Genomic DNA, 17646 nt, shown 5'->3' on the forward strand with positions numbered 1-17646 from the left:
ACATTCACACACTGTTAGGCCTGGGACGATTCTTTCACGCTACATGGGGGCCCACTCGATTTGTATTGGGATTTTCATTTATTGCAATTCTAGTAAAGTATTGCGATTTTATAGTATTGAGTAATGCACATTTTCTTTTACTTCTTTAACAAAAACAAAAGTTGAATAATACACTTCTAGAGACAATGTATTATGAGACACCTCCTCAAAAAACTTTTTTTTCCCCAAGAAGAATGCACATCACTTTTTCGTTGCACCGTGGCCACTGGAGTTGTAACAAAATTGGCTGCAAGGCTGAGTGCCCCTCCTAGCTCCTAGTAGTTCCTCTAATGTCCACTAGATGCTAATGTAGGGACACTTTGGAGAGAGAGAGAGAGAGAGAGAGAGAGAGAGAGAGAGTTAGATTGCCCGCCATATTGGAGACCAGCGTCAGATGACAGATATGCTATCTTGAAATGAATTGCTTATTTTCACTATAAACAGGCATATACATGTTATTATCAACGTTTGTCAATATGTAAAATGTATATTTACCTTCTATATCGTAAATGGGCCTCTAAAAAAATGCCCATTGTAGTGAGTGACCAGTCGCCTAATAAGTCTCTGAGCAGTGTTTACCTTTCTAATGTCCGCTAGCATACGTACAGGCTAACTATAGCCAGTTAGCTTTGTGTGTAACGTAACAAAAACCCACCCATCTCCGAGGAGCAAAGCTTAATATTTCATTCAATAAAATTATGGTACAAAAGGAGCACTAACGCCACAGGTCTTATGTTGACAATGTGGACGCAGCAGGCTAGGCTAACACTCTTGCGCTAACGTTAGCAAACATCAGCGTTAGCTAGCTGTCTAAACTTGTGAAAAGCTGAACAACATCCCCGCCCAAGCTGTGTTTCACTTTCCCTCCAATATTATTATGAACATAATAAAGACACCCGGTCGAGACCAAAAGCCATATGACTGTGGCAAGATCACAAGCATTTAGGGACATGGAGTGCTAGCGAAAAAGCTAAAGATAGCATAAGGCATGGCTAACTTCAAACTTCATTCGTTTCTAAAGCAGTGTTAGAACTTTTTTGACAGCATGGTACACATTAACGATGGTATTACTGTATTTGTCCTATGTAATTTGTTATCATAAGCCAAAGAGAGAAATTTACATTTACCTAACAATAATGAGTAGTCATTTGCCCTCCAGTTTGCTCTTTTCACCTTCAGCTCCCATACCTTTTTGGTTCACGGGGGAACTTGAAAAGTCTTTCATTGCAGCCAAACACGCAACAGTTCTATTACATTTTTCCACTATTCCTTGCACTGTGTTAATGGGAATCAGATGAATGTTGGTATCAAACATGGAGTCCACGAAAAACGTGACCACCTCTGAACCAATCGCATAACGGGATAGCTCAGAACATTCGATTCCCTAGTTGGCCAAACTCTCTCTTATATACAGCTCTGATTTTTGGCTGTATTAAACAATACTATATTGAAAACCGCAAACTTCTCTCTACTAAGTAATTCCTTTTTTTCTCACCTCTGCCCTTCAGACTGCCGCTGCCTTCTTACCAAAAAACTAACATTTCTTGCATTTTAATCTTGTGATTAAAAGAAATTGAACTTGGATCTGTGAATTCAGACGGTTCCTCCTCAGGGCCAACAGCCTCATTAGTAGAGGACTCTGCAGAACATCATGAAGGTCTCCGTGTCTCAGCACCCTGCTGCTTTATAATAAGACTGAATCGACACAGTGAGCACCATCCAGATCTGTATTTTCACACGTAAGAGTGCCGACATGCCCTCAGAGTTAAAATAAAGACTGGATAAGCATAAGGAAGAAATGGGCTTAACATACGCTGAACATGAGTTTTCAGGTTTACAGGGGAGATGCAGAAAGCAGGCAACTAAAATCTGAATCACAGTTTCTTTGCTGCCTTTTGAGGAAAAACCATGAAACACAAATAATATCATCAAACATTTTTTTATGTCTTACAACATGCTCAGAAGGGGATCTTTTGAAACAGCCATGAAACAGCCATGACACTAGGCTAAGTTAATAATGGTAATACTCTGATAACAGACAGACATATTTGGCATTCAGTTTAACTGGAATGTTTACTTTTAAAAATCACCAGAGCACCCAACTGTGAGTTTAACTTTTAGCATACTTCTGCGTCTTGTTGCTAGGTAACCTGCTGCAGGTTCAAGTCTCTGTGGGAGCACATGACTGAAGTAATTGCACAAATATTCTGTGTCAAAAACAACAGCTTTAAAGACTTAGTACGTAACTTTTTGATATTAATGAACGTCCATTACATTCAAGCCGTTGCCAAATGAGTTTATACAAAGCTAATTAAGACCATCAGCTCCACAACAACTCTCTCTGTAGTTCTCAGCATGGCTGTGTTCAGAAGATTATGGCGTCTGGTAGGGCTGCACAATATATTGTTTTTTTTAATCGCAATATCAACTAGCGCAATATACGTATCGCAAAAGGCTGCAACATATCGCGATAGACACTACAAGATTTGTCGTGTTAGTTGAAAGAAAATATCAGTAAAAAAAACCTGCTTATTAAAATGTAACCCCATTCTTTTTTAAGTAGTGGCTTTTATGTTCAATTCAATCTTCAATTTGTTCAGTAAAAGAATGTTAGAAATGATTTCTTTTCATTTGTTTTAAATTTAACAAGCAATTTGTTGTATTTTAGAAGAATACTAAAAGCAACAGAAAGTCAGAACTGAGTACATTTTAATATCTGTTTATTTATCGCAAGTAATGTTGTTATCGTGATATTCAACAACGTTATCGCATATGGCATATTTTCCTCATATCGTGCAGCCCTAGCGTCTGGTGACTTTCACACGCAGAAACTCGAGTAAAGATAAACGAAGGCTCGTATCACGGCAACAGTTTTGTTGTCATTACTTTCTTAATTCCTCATGGGGCGACAGAAACTAAAATGTTATTGTGACAACGTTCATAATGATCTTATAGACAAGAATAGACATGAATGTATGAAATACTGTTTGGATAGTATTGCTGATCAATAGTAATGCTCTTCCTATAGTATATCCACAATGTTCCACTTCTGGGATTGCTCCGGTGCTGCCGAAAATTCAGCCGGTTGTCACTCTTTTCGGCCGGATGTCCGTCAACTTCCGTTTTCTTTGTGTTGGCGTTCTAACCTCCAGTGGATTTCTGAGGACTATGGTTAACTGCTCCTCAGATCTCTGCAGGGTAAATCCAGACAGCTAGCTAGACTATCTGTCCAATCTGAGTTTTCTGTTTCACGACTAAAACTACTTTTGAACGTACACGTTCCACCAAAACAAGTTCCTTCCCGAGGATATTTTGCAGCGGCACCGTGGCATCTTGGGCACTTAGCACCGCCGAAGATGATTGTGATTGGTATAAAAAAAAATAAACCAGAGCACATCTTTCTCCCATCCCGTAATGCTGTGTGGACTAGCCAGACCCTCCTCCACAGCGCTGTGGAGGAAGGTCTGGCAATGCGAGGCTGTGAAGATGTGTCTTTAAAAAAATATCCCGGACTCTACCAGCTACCGAAGAGCTGTTGAAATCTGACCGGCCTACATTCATAATAGATATTCACACCACTCAGCCTGACTGGTTCAGGTCTTGTTGAGTCCCTCAGAGTCAGTCTCCTGACCTGCTGGGACCTCAGTCATCTTCCATCTGCTGAAACTTAAAGGTCAAATTTTAAAGTTCACAGACTGCCGGAAAAAAAGAATTATCAACGTTTTTCAGTTGGCAGTGATAGAGGGGCCGGCAGAATAAGCAGGAGGTTTAATTCGGTTTATTCCCCCCAGGCCCCAGGGGTTTTTATTTTTTTAAAGATGATTCTTTTGGGGCATTTTTAGGCCTTTATTTCCATAGGACAGAGGAAGACATGAAAGGGAAGAGAGAGGGGAAATGACATGCACCAAAGGGCTGCAGTTCGGAGTCGAAACCCACGGCTTCTGCGTCGAGGAGTAAACTTCTACATATGTGCGCCTGCTCTACCAACTGAGCTAACCTGGCCACCAGGGACTAAACGGACCAAACGAGGTGGGTGTGAAAGCAACCTAAGTGCCAGCACGGTATGCGTTGTCAGTCTGTGGTGCAAACTGGGCAGAGACTCTGCTGTCCAGACTTCAGTGTGACGTTTATTCCTTCACTGAGGGGCCACAACGGAGAAGACTCTTGACCTACCAAGACCTGTGGGCACCCACAGACTCCTCTGAGTGATGGGGCAGCCAGTCGTCCAGAGGCAAAGGAGGAGGGTAGGGTTTGACTTTTCTTGGCGGGAGGACAAACGCTGTTCCCTTCACTGCCATTTTTAGAGCAGCGCTAGAGTCGGGATTCAATGCTACGAAGAACCGATGTAGAAAATGGAGAAGACGAGTGGTGTGGCAAAAACTTGGGGAGGCTCGTTCCTTATCGAGACTCAAAACGCGGACAAATCACACCACCGCTATCTGCTTGGTTAGATAACACTGGAGGGAAGAGAGGAAATCTTCACCAGTTATGTTAATTTGGGTGAACAGACTCTAAAGATGTGTCCTGAAGCCTTTTCAGTCTCTGAATACCACCCTATAGAGAAAGGGGTGCGTCCGTAATCCTCGGTGAATGCCCTCCGCCGATTGTTTCCTTTCACTGAAATGGGCTCGGAACATAAATAGACCCGTTGAGACATCATCCGCGCCTGTATGACAACCAAAATGTGTCTGTTGCTAGGACAGATTCTATTATTGTTCTGCTTCATTAGAGGCCAGAATTAAAAAAGAAGCAGAACAGAGGGGAGAAATGAAAAGGGAGCTAATTCAATTTAAAGAAAAAATCTTAAAAAATAATAATTTGGCCATAGAATTACGACAAATTTAGCTATCTTTAGCTGCCAACAGTACCGGTTACAGATAAACCCGCTGTACATTACCTGCTCAGCACCAAACAGCAGACAGTGCCCATTTTGGTTTAGCTCTCTTTGATTTGATAGCTTCAGTTGCAGCTTCACCACCGTGGAGGACAGCCATGCGGAGGGGCTTTACTGATTGTTTTGAGGCTGTGTCGAAGCGGTAGCGTTGCTATTGTGCGCTAGTTGGTCAGTGGATCAGTTTTAGGTGCTTACTGTGGTTTGTTGGAAACCAGCACACTGGCAACGCATCAAGGAATGTGAACTTTCACACCTTGCCAGCGCAGCTTGAGTGTTTGCAGTTGGTCACGGCTCAGCTTGGTGCAGCAAGTATCCCAAAAACCACAAAAACTTGGCAATTAGCTGGTAAAGAAAGTGGTTTAACCTTCTGAGGACTAAGGGCATTTTTACATTTCTTTTTTAATTCACCTTTTAAGGGTATTTGTGTATACTCTGATCCCCATGTGTTTCATATCAAAGTGTTCAAAACAAACTCAGCTTTCTGTATAATGACGAGCAATATGTCAAGAAATCATTTGTCCCTTAAGCTGAAAAGTGTTTGCTTTGTGGAATTTCTCAAATCGCCTGTGAAAACAAACCTACACTCAATGGCTTTGGTGTATGAAATGAATTTACAAAAGTCTTGGGTTCACCAAAGTAGTGTAATATATGAATACTATAGACCTTTTTCCCAGCAGTCATGTTGACATGTCATAGTAGGAAAAGCAAAGGTGTATTCAAACCCATTACTGATGGCTGCATTCCACTTAGGAGAGGTCCTGGTATTAAACCATTACTGATGGCTGCATTCCAGTTAGGAGAGACCCTGGTATTAAACCATTACTGATGGCTGCATTCCACTTAGGAGAGACCCTGGTATTAAACCATTAATGATGGCTGCATTCCATTTAGGAGAGACCCTGGTATTAAACCATTACTGATGGCTGCATTCCATTTAGGAGAGACCCTGGTATTAAACCATTAATGATGGCTGTATTCCACTTAGGAGAGACCCTGGTATTAAACCATTACTGATGGCTGCATTCCACTTAGGAGAGACCCTGGTATTAAACCATTAATGATGGCTGCATTCCATTTAGGAGAGACCCTGGTATTAAACCATTAATGATGGTTGCATCCCACTTAGGAGAGGTCCTGGTATTGTGCATGCTGACTCACTGAAATAGCTTACTGGGACACTTGATGGATTTCAGCCATCGTTAAGGTTATCAATTTCAGCTGTGCTTTTCCTACTATGACAAGTCAAAATGTCTGCTGTGAAAAAGGTCCATAATAAAGTAATGTCTAAAATTTAATTTTGTAATATGAGTGTTGTCAAAACGTCGGTGCTTCTTTTGTCCTCAGAGGGTTAAAAAGTCAGACATTTTAAAGTTTAATGTGCAAGATATTTGTGCCTTTGAGATAAATGTCACTTTCATCAATTTCTTTTAGGATGTAGAGATCAGCATTGGAAGTCTAAAACCATTTTTCTCTGAGAGGATGATATCTACTGACTGCAGCATTAACACCGAGGGAATCCTTCAGTCTGTCTGAACCAAATCTGTCGGATTGAACCTTCTCTCGGTGCTCGCTGGCTTCTTCCCCACTGGAATAGCATGCTCAGACTGTCAGACTGCTTTCTACCACCAGATAGTTACTTTTCAAATCCACTTTACGGGAAAAAATGATGCCAATTATTTTCCTGATTATTTAACACGATTACTCATTGAGGTTAGTTTTTTTTAATCAACCCTTTTGTTGTCTTCCCGTCCACTATTAAGCGGTTGTTGTCCCTTCTCAACGTCTTTATTGTAAGTTTTAGAGCTTTTTCAGCTTTTTTGTCGGGTTTTTTTCAATGTTTTTGACACTTTTTCTGACATTTTTGACATTTTCCTCTATTATTTTAAACGTTTTTATCAACATTTTTTTTGCTCCGTCCAACATATTTTTGTACACGTTTCCCAACATTTTTTTTCCAAAGTTTTGTCACTTTTTGCGACATTTTCAGCTCTTATATCGACGTCCCATATTCCTGATATAAAAAATAAATAAAAAAGGGTCACATTTGACCAGAGGACAACATGAGGGTTAATGTCAGTGTGTGATACGTGACTTTGTGCTGATGTTTCAGTTGGTTAATAAGCTTTGCGGTGTTACCAAGTGGTGCAGACGCCACCATGGAGCAAATGTTGCAGACGATGTGTTAGTCTTAAGTCGGATTCCTCAAATCCGAACTGTTCCCACTTCCCAGACGGCGGAATTTGCTCTCCCCTTCTTGCTCACCAAATGCTGCTTCTCTCCCACCGCCATCTTCACTCACACGGATTTTTAAATGCCACCAGTTACCACAACCTTGCTTACTATTGGCTGAGTAAGATAAGCCTTCAGTAGGGGCGAAAGTGCGTGTGTCATTCAAAACACAAAACCGAAGAAATAGTTTACTTGCAAAACGTAATGTGCAAAATAATCGTTTTTCTCGGTTACATTGTTATTGTGATCGTTAGGAGCCGAAATCTATCTATATCCAAAACATACTGTGTTCGTGAGAGCAGTGTAGTTGATAAAGTCAGTGATATGCTTCATTTTCTGGTAGTATTTACTAAAAATAAGGATGCTTCAAGTGAGAACAGAGGAGGAGGATAAAAATAGAAAACTGCAGAGATGTGAGTGAGTCAGAGAGGTGTGCACGCCTCTGTCGGTGATGGTGAAAGATGGAGGGAGATAAAAATAGAACAGGAGGACCTACAGCTGGAGAGGGAGGGGGAGAGTCCAGGGGCCTCATGTATGAAAGACCAGAAGGTGGCGTAAAACTTAAAGTACCTATGCACAGAAATATTCACCTGTATAAAACCAGTTTCCAGAAAAAAGCTCTAATGTCAAAGTAGATAGCAAGAGAATAGTGTGTGTGCGTGTGTGCCACTGATCTATTATCTCAGGCAAGTTCTGCAGTTATAATGAGCATCTTATTTCTGTGACTTCTAAGCTGATTTATTGAAGTTTATTCTTGATGGGCAATGGAGGTCATTATGGTGTAAGTCACACTTAATCTAAAAATATCTGCATCTTGTATCCTGTCTAATTAATTTTTTTTTTGTAGACTAAGATTCATTTATTTTTTTAATCCTTTTTACACGCTGAATTACTAATTTTAAAGAAACGGATTAGCACATCTCTGATAAACACAAGATTTAAAGCGGTGCTTTTGCATGATTCTTTACTGAGAAACTCTTTAGATTAAATCAACTAATTAGTCGACAAAATCATGAGTGTTAGGCAGGGATAGCCCTACCTTTCTAGGCATTTTATGCTTTTATTTAGACAGAGACAAGGAGAAAAGGAGAGAGCGAGAGAGACAGAGAGACAGAGACAGAGAGAACCGGCATGGCCCTAGGGCTGGGCCGGCCTCGAACCGGTGGCGTTGCACTAAGGACTCAGCCTTAATGGAACGCACTCTAGCCCAGTGACTTCTTTTTTTGCAGCTTCGAGTCTTTTTGAAGTTGGAAATAGTTAAACTTTTGGTAACGCTTTACTTGACGTTTTCTATATAAGAGTGACATGACACTGTCATAACACAGTCATGACACATTAACCCTAACCCTAACCCTAACTTGTCATGACAAAACCGAATGACACTTACTAAAAGAAGCGTTATGTCATAAACGTTTATGACTTGTTTATAGGAAGGCAATCATGGCGTCAGGTGGAGGCTGCAGGTTGGCAGGTCCTGCGAGCTCACCTTCCTTAATACGTTCTGAGGAGTTGCCATTTAACAACAATGGATCTGATGCTGAATTACAGTTGCCTTATCTGAGAAAAGGTGGGCGACTACATACAAATCAGTATGTGGTTATTGCTTTGTTTGTGCTTGCCGCGGTGTTACTGTCAACCTGGAGTGACTGGCAAGCTCTTTGCTGCCGGTCAGATTACAACGCGACGGGCCATGTGCTACCACCTTTCAACACATGGAGCAAACACGCCATTTACGCGTCTGTTTTAATACACGGACGCGCAGTTGTGCCTTTATCGATCAGCTCCCGTCTTGATAAGCGCCGCCGAGGATCAGCTGTTTCAACCTTGCTGTGCACTTTACTTTTACTATGCGGGGATATACATCTAAACCCCGGACCTGGCGGCGGGGAAGAACAAACGGGAGCAAATGGCGTTTCACCTATGTGTGGATTTGCAGTCACGACCACAGTGAGTTACTCTTACGAGCACACACAAATAAACGGACAAAATTGCTTTGTGCACGGCGGAGGAAAGATCTGGAACTTCGAAGGTTTGTCCTACGATAAAGTTAGATGCGCCTTCCCCAGACGGTACCGACACATTGCGTATAAAGAACTTGTCTGGTGCTTTGGCACAGACATTACGCACAGATACATTGTGTCCGGATACTGGGGTAAACAAACGAAATGGCGCTGTGGAGAAAGTTGGAGCGGCATGTGATTCGGTGCACTCGTGTCATCTACTCATGCCGTGTCTCTCAAGCGTTGTCACCAAACAACAGAGATACAGACTATGTCAGACTGTTAAGCATGCTAAAGTACTCTGGGACCCAAAGGTTAAACCTAAAGGTGTATTTGGGGGACACCTAAATATAAGAAGCGCTGTATCGAAATCTGAACAACTTGAACAGTTGCTAACAGATTCCAACCATGACTTTTTGTGTCTTTCTGAGACTTGGTTAAAACCCACCACTTCAAATAGTGCTGTTCATATTCCAGGCTACAACATCTACAGGCGTGACCGTGGTCATGGTAAAGGGGGCGGAGTAATGATTTATGTCAAGGACAGTTTTCAATGTGTACACATGGAATCAGTAGGAGATGTTTTGGAATGTGTGGGGATAAAAATTAGGCTGTCTCCGGAAATGTCATTCGCTGTTCTTGTTTTGTATAGGCCTCCGACAGCAAATAATATATTTTTTGATCACCTAACTGACATTCTTAAAAAATGTGAGGCAAAAGAAATACTTCTTATGGGGGATTTTAATATAAATTGGATGGATAAAAATAGTAGAAAAAAACTAAAGGAGATTACTCAAAAATTTAATTTTACCCAAATAATTGAAAAAGCAACTCTGATTACTAAGACTTCTCAAACACTTATTGATCTAGTTTTTACTAACAAAGCAAACCGTATCGGTAAAGTTTATAATTTAATAACCGGTCTTTCTGATCATAATTTAACATTAATTGCAAGGAAACTGTCAAAAGCGCGTTACCGAAATTTAAATAAGGCTGATATTAATGAATCTGTACTCTATATCCCCAGGAAAGATATTGAGATGTTTGATAATGAAATAAGACAGGTAAATTGGTTTGAAATGGTAAATGATAAAGACAGTAACGTAGCTACTAGTGAGTTGATAGAGAAGTTTCAACAGCTTGTTTTTAAACATTCTAAAGGAATAAAGGTAAAGCCTAAAGGCAAAATCCCTCTACCTTGGTTAAATGATAATCTATGGAAATTGATGAGAACTCGAGATTCAACATTAAAAAAGTCTCATAAAACGGGACTTACAACTGATTGTCTGATCTACAATGGACTTAGAAACAAAGTCTCTAAGCAGATAAGACAAGCAAAAGCAACATTTTATCTGAATATAATTAAACAAGCAAAGGGTAATTCTTAACAACTTTGGCAAACTATAGACAAACTAACTGGAAAGATGCAAACTAAGAGTGGAATAATAGAGCTGAAAATAGATGACGAAAATCACAAAGATGGTCTAACAGTTTCAAACTATTTTAATAATTATTTTATTGACTCAGTGAATGAAATTATCCAACATGTTTCTGGATTGCCTCATCCTTGTTCATCACCTCAGCCTTCCACATATGATCATAAGGCTCTGTGTTTTAAACACTGATTATTCTAAAACGGATAAAATAATACAATCCTTATCGAACTCAAAAGCTAAAGATTTCTGGGGACTTGATAGCTCTCTGATTAAAAAACATCGGGAGATTTTAACACCAGCTATTACATATATTGTGAATAAATCCATTGATGAGAGTATCTTCCCTAGTGTTTTTAAAACAGCAGTTATAACACCAATTCATAAATCAGGAAGCAAAAATGAAATAAGCAACTACAGGCCTATTAGTATATTGCCTGTAGTATCTAAAATTCTTGAGAAAGCCATGATAGAGCGGCTAACCGATCACTTAGATTGTAATGATTTGTTGCACTCCATGCAGTTCGGTTTTAGACGCAACCATTCCAGCCTGCTGCTATCTGATAGAAAGTATCAAGCCAATTTGGACAGAGGGGGCACGGTGGGTGCCGTGTTTCTGGACTTTCGAAAAGCCTTCGACACGGTAAACCACGGTGTCCTCCTGTCTAAGCTCTCTAAGTATAATTTGACCATGGAGACATTGCATTGGATACAATCATATCTTTCAGATCGGATGCAATGTGTGAGGGTAAAAAATACATTGTCCTCTCTGAAGCCCTGCACAACTGGGGTCCCGCAAGGATCCATTCTGGGACCCTTGTTGTTCAGTATTTACATCAATGATCTGCCGGCTGTGTGCAAGGGCGTAGAGATCATCCTGTACGCGGATGATGCAGTCATCTACGTACATGGGAGGGATATGGAGCAGGTAGCTACTAAATTGTCCTCAGCCATGGACAAAATAATTAATTGGCTTAAATCTTCTTGCTTAACACTAAACATCGAAAAAACTGTTGGAATGTATTTCGCTAAGTCCAATAAAGTTAAAGATATGCCTAACATCTATTTTAATGGACTTAAGAATGTGCAACTCTATTAAATATAATATCTCTGTTTTTAGACACATTAGGAATAGTTTGACAATTGAAGCATCTTTCATGTATTTCAAAGCCATGATCTCACCACACATCACCTACTGTTTGTCCTGTTGGTCTCAGGCCAACGAGACCACACTCAAATCCCTCAGATCGGTCTATAATCAAGCGTTAAAAGTGCTTGATAGAAAAGCCCTTCGCTATCATCATTGTAATATTCTCAGTAAATATAAAATATTAAGTTTTGATTCCCTAATTAGATATACAAACTTAAGAACCGTCTTTAAAATTGTTAATAATATTGCTCCACCCTCAATGAAAAAATTTGTAGAACTTTATTCTGAACATACAAACAGAACATCACGCTCCACTGCTCACAGAAATTGTGCTATCCTGAAAAGATCCTCTGCCTTTGCACAGACAGCCTTTTCATTTAAAACCATTAAACAATGGAATCAACTCCCAGGCAGTCTAAAGTTGTCTGTAGATTTGAATAATTTCTCTCAAAACTTAAAGAAATACATCCTTGATAACCAGCTATGTGAGCATCAGCACACTTAAAAGTTTACAAATGTAATATTGAGGTAAATGTTTTTGACTATGTTGTATATATTTTAGGCTGTGATGTTTTTTTGATTAGTTTTTTATTTAAACATCTGATTAGTGTAATCTTGCATGTATTTCTTATTACTATTGACAGTTATTTGTAATATGTTTTAATATTGTGTGCACCTGCCCGGGGACTGCAGATGGAAACTAGCATTAGCTAACTCTGGTACAAAACATCTTTTCGTAAGATTAATGTATTTTGTACATTGTCCCTGACAAATAAACTAATAAAATAAATAAATAATGTTTATGACACGTTCATGACAGTGTCATGTCACTCTTATGTAGAAAACTTCAAGTAAAGCTTAACCAAACCTTTCTGGGGAAAAAAAAAAACGCCCTACTTCAAGTGTTTTTTTGACAGCCGACCAATGACAAGCAGAGTAGCCAGACAAGGTGTTTCCATAACAACAAGAAATAACAGAGTCTGAGCACAGCAAGTTATACGGTATGTCTGGGTGCTCCCTGTACAGGGAACTGCTTTTTGGAATAATAACCGCTGCCAGCTTTTTTTGTTCGCTACAAAAGCACCCTAGTCAACTTTTTCTTGTCAAAAAGAGGCGCCAAGTGTGAACACAGCCTTGGTCTGCATGCTACCAGTTTTACCTTCCACTTCTTAAGGGTGAATGCGCGACATCATTAAAACACAGAGCTGTGTGACGGTGAACCACAGGGCAAACTTGTAATTAAAGTGCAGTATTCTGCAGATTGGTGATGATGAATACAGTAATGTAATTAAGCCCGTTTTTACATGAACCTTTCGTTGCAATAAACTTTAGGAATCATTTTAAAGCTTTGATTCTTGGGTGCCATTAATCACAGGGTTGGCTGTTGTGATCCCCGGCTCCTCCTCTCTACAGTACATGTAGGAAATGTCCTTGAGCAAGACACCGAACCCACAAATTGCTCTCGATTTTGTCAGAGGACACATTTTGGGAGCAGTCTGAGTTATTTTCTTATAGGGGATGGGTGATGTGGCCAAAATCTTCTATCCTGATCTAGATAATTTCCTACCTTGATGATGATATATATCACAATAAATGAAGTCTATATGAAATAGGGCTGCAACTAACGATTATTTTCACTAATCTGTTGATTATTTTCTTGACTTAGTAGTTTGGTTTATAAAATGGCAGATCAGTGTTTCCCAAAGCCCAAGACAATGTCCTCAAATGTCTTGTTTTGTCCACAACTCAAAGACATTCAGTTTACTTTCACAGAGGAGAGAAGAAAGTAGAACATATTCACATTTAACAAGCTGCTATCTTTCTTTTTCATAAAAAATGACTCAAACCGATCAATTATCAAAATGGTTGCCGAATAATTCAATAGTTGACAACTACTCTAATCTGCTAATCGATTAATCTCTGCAGCTCTGATATGAAATAACCACATGGTAAAGCCTATTTTTTGTAAACTCCTTTATATACTTGATGAATAGAAAGTATTTTCTCTTTTTTATCAAGAAATTTAGAGCAAAATGAACAAAACGTGCAAGGATCAGAACGTAAAGCGTCTTCCAAATAACGTAAACATCGCTGTAACGCAGTTCGGCCGCTGGTTTTTCACCATTGCGATAGAAACCTGCTTTACACTTACTTGACAATCCTGTCTTCTCCATGCTTTGCTAGCAGCAAAGTACCATAGCATTTCTATTCAGGTTTAGTTTAGCCTGAACAAACTACACCAGAGGCCTGTACTACAAATCAAGATCAACGCGCCCTGGGTTGATTTCAGTTCCCCGGCTTCACCAAACCTAACAACCACGCTCCCGCATAACCTGTGTCACGACGGTGGTCAACAACTAGTTCAATCAACCCAGGGTTTCCCAATCTAAAGACGTGCATGTTCACATAAAAGAGGCGGTGTTTGCACAGCACGACCAATCGCAAACATCTACCAGAGCCGCATATTTTACATAAGAAGAGCAAACCATCTTCTCCATAAATATAAAGAACAGACACGGTTTTACAGGCAAAACGCAGGAAGGAAAGCTGTCAAAAAAAAGCCGACGCTGTTATGCGTAAATCACAACGCTTATCAATATCACTTCCCCATCAGTCAGGACCAAGATCTGACCATAATTACACTGGTGCTTTCTAGAGATGGTCCGATACCATTTTTTGCTTCCCGATACCGATTCCAATACCTGAACTTGCATATCGGCCGATATTGAGTACTGATCCGATACCAGTGTGTCATATATTTCATTATGTTTTAACAACTGTATACTACTATCCCTGTATGGATGGGATATTATTTCTATCTTTGTTGTCGGTATGGCTCAGGTTAAACACTTTGTAAAACATGAACAAACACAAACAATGAATGCCACAGAACTTTTTTCTATTATGCAGTTTGACAGTCAGTTATAACGGAAAAAGAACATAAACTAATTTAACATAGATTTTCTTTAGGGCTATCGGTTCGGTGCATAAACTCCAGTACTTCCCGATACCAGCGTTTTAGGCAGTATCGGTATCGGACCTTCTCTAGTGCTTTCCATAAACTGTCGTTGCTTTAGCCTATTATTTCAGTTGCAACCCTGGCAGTGGGAAGCTGTGAGAGAAAATAAAAAAATATAGAAACATAATTCAAACTGATGTGTGGCATTGACAACACACAGCTCAACAAGCTGAAAAATTGCCTGCAGGTAATTACCTCTGCTGAAAATCTATAGCTTTCATAATAATACCCATCACGGAATGTTAACAGGGTTGTCGGTCTCTAAATGTTTTAACTTTTATGAGCTTTATTAACTTCTCTCTTTCTCTCACTCTCTCTCTCTCTCTCTCTCTCTCTCTCTCTCTCTCTCTCTCTCTCTCTCTCTCTCTCTCTCTCGCTCTCTCTCCCTGATCTTCTATAACAACGGGGATGCCGTTATCAATAGAGTATTGATTGGTCAGTAGACGGTGCTTTTCCACCGGTTGATCTCTGATCTCCAACATAACCTGCTCCCGAGCAGGTTAGGTGTTCAGCATAAGTTACTACGGCGATTTAACCCGGTAACAAGTGATCCACCGTCGTGGTACACAAAACCCTGGGTTGAACCTGAAGTTATCTCGGTATTAGAATAATTTACATTATCAAAGGGTAGACGGAACCACTGAAGTTACATCAAAGTTAGTTTACTTGCAAGTAGAGTCAGTTTACAGCACTCCCAGCACAAGTACAGAAAGTGACTAAGGTAAGCCTCAAACAGTAGCTTATTTATGCGTGAAATACAATCATAACAGAATTTTATGTCGTCAATTGTCTATGTTGTCAGTTTAGATGTCGTCTACTCTATCTGGTCAGACTCGATGGCGTCCCCTCTATCTGGTCAGAGAGACGCATGTTCCGTCCTCGGGCCCCAGTCATGATAGCCAATGACTCCATGTTATCATGTGGGGGCAAGTAGTGTTATGGTTTCTTACTATGTAAAATAGTTTAATTTAACAGAGAGAGAAGAATAGTAATCACTATAATATTATTCTATGCAAACAGTTCAATAAATAACAAGAGAGAAAGTATGTATCATAACTTCCCTAACACTCGGTAACGCCAAATCTTGCTTCGTAGTACAGGCCTCAGGGAGCTTTTGAACCCCACCAAACCACTTGGTTGTGAACTCAGCCTTAGGCATTGTTTAGTCCAACATTCTCTGGTGTTTCGGCCCATTTGGTTCTTTTATAGCCCAAAATGGGTGCCTGCTTTTTCCCGTGGATGGGTCCATTGATTTCGGTTCCGTCTGTGTGTCGTCTCTCATTAGCTACAAGACGCAGGTAGATCGAGCTCTAATAAATGAGCCGCCGCTCCAGGCTGCAGCGACGGCGAGCTTCTTAATGCTGTCTGCAAATCTGCCATCGGCCCCTGAGCTGCTTTCTTCTTCTCTTTCTTTGTCGCTTCATTGTCCTCTTTTTGAACTAAATGGCCCTTCCCCTCCATCCTTCTGTTGATTCTGGCTGTAACTGATGGCAGGGTGTAATTGTGTCCTTTTGTAATTGTGTCCTTGTCAGACTGTCAGTCTTTCCTCTCTTTGTCAGATGATTAGTCTGTGGTTGGCTGTGTTCGGGCACCTCAGGTCGCTCAGTTTGTAGTAATAAGACAGCGGTTTAACGAGAGGCTTTTAACTTTGATACTGACGCCGTTCTGAACACATCGTCGTTGGTTTCTATTCATATCTAGTTTTATGCATATTGTTATGACAACAGAATGGGTCAGTTTTCTTGAATTTCACTGTAGTGCTGCAGTTTAGTCATCGACGATGCTTGTTTTCAGCAGTATTATTATTAGTAGTTGTAGTTTCCTCCTGTAGACACTTGAGTACGTTTACATGCACACTAATATTCCGCTATGATTCAGAATATGACGCAATTTAGAATTTTATACAGGTCATATAAACAGCATATTCCGTTTGGATATTCAGAATTAGGCCTTTTCCAAATTTAGCATTTTCCGGTTAAGACATGTGGGATATGCTGCTATTAGGGGTGGTACGGTTCACAAAACACACGGTTTGGTTCGTGTCACGGTTTTAGGGTCACGGATTTCGGTTCTGTACGGTTCTTGTTATTTTTTCTTAACACTAACACTCCAGAAATATACTTCAGCATACGGTATATAGCTTAATTATCCACAATGTAGGATACAGTATTAAATAATTATATAGTTATATCAGGTAGCCTGAATTGACTTGACTTTAAGCACATTATTAAGACCATCTCTGAGGAAAGCTAGCTGAGATTTTGATACAGCAAGAGGGAAGACATTGTCGTGATTTCAACAAGCTTTTCATTTATTTGGCGCGCGTCAGTCGCGGGGAGAACTGAGCAGATATTAGTGTAATATTCTCTTTCATTAGCCATGTAAACAGCTTGGTCGGAATATTGACTTTTTCAGAATAAGGGCAAATATCAGAATATTATGTGCATGTAAACGTAGTCACTGTGAGGTTTCCGTGACATGAAACTCTCCTGGATGAATTATCAGCAGAAACAATCAGACAAATCTGCCTGATGGGGGGAAAAAAAGATCATACACTCTGTCTATAACAACTCTAGTAGAGAAGTCGGCTACAAGTCGTAAATAGCATTGCTGTGACAAACATCCAATCAGAGAACTTCAGTTTCTGTTGCCGTGCAGCTAATGATAGGGTGAAGTTAGACGTTGGTCTTTGTAGAACATGTTCAATTCCCTTTGTCATTACTCTCTTTATATTTTGCAGTCTTTCTTTCCGGTCGCAGTGTCAAAGCTTTCGGAGTATTATAGAGTGAAGTGTTTCCTCCAGAACGGAGCAGCACAGTGCCACGTCACGCTGGGTCGGGTTCCAAACCATTTAATCTCAGCACACAAGCGTCCCTCGCTGT

At 40.2% G+C, this 17646-nt stretch overlaps 1 protein-coding gene across 5 annotated transcripts in view; it reads left to right on the forward strand.

Moving 5' to 3' along the window:
• Nucleotides 1-17646, forward strand: part of cadps2 (Ca++-dependent secretion activator 2) — a 245374-nt gene that overhangs the window by 83937 nt on the left and 143791 nt on the right. The gene's annotated exons all lie outside the window — the stretch shown is intronic.

This window comes from Perca flavescens, chromosome 8 (assembly GCF_004354835.1).
Source record: "Perca flavescens isolate YP-PL-M2 chromosome 8, PFLA_1.0, whole genome shotgun sequence".
In the NCBI taxonomy this organism is placed as follows: domain Eukaryota; kingdom Metazoa; phylum Chordata; class Actinopteri; order Perciformes; family Percidae; genus Perca; species Perca flavescens.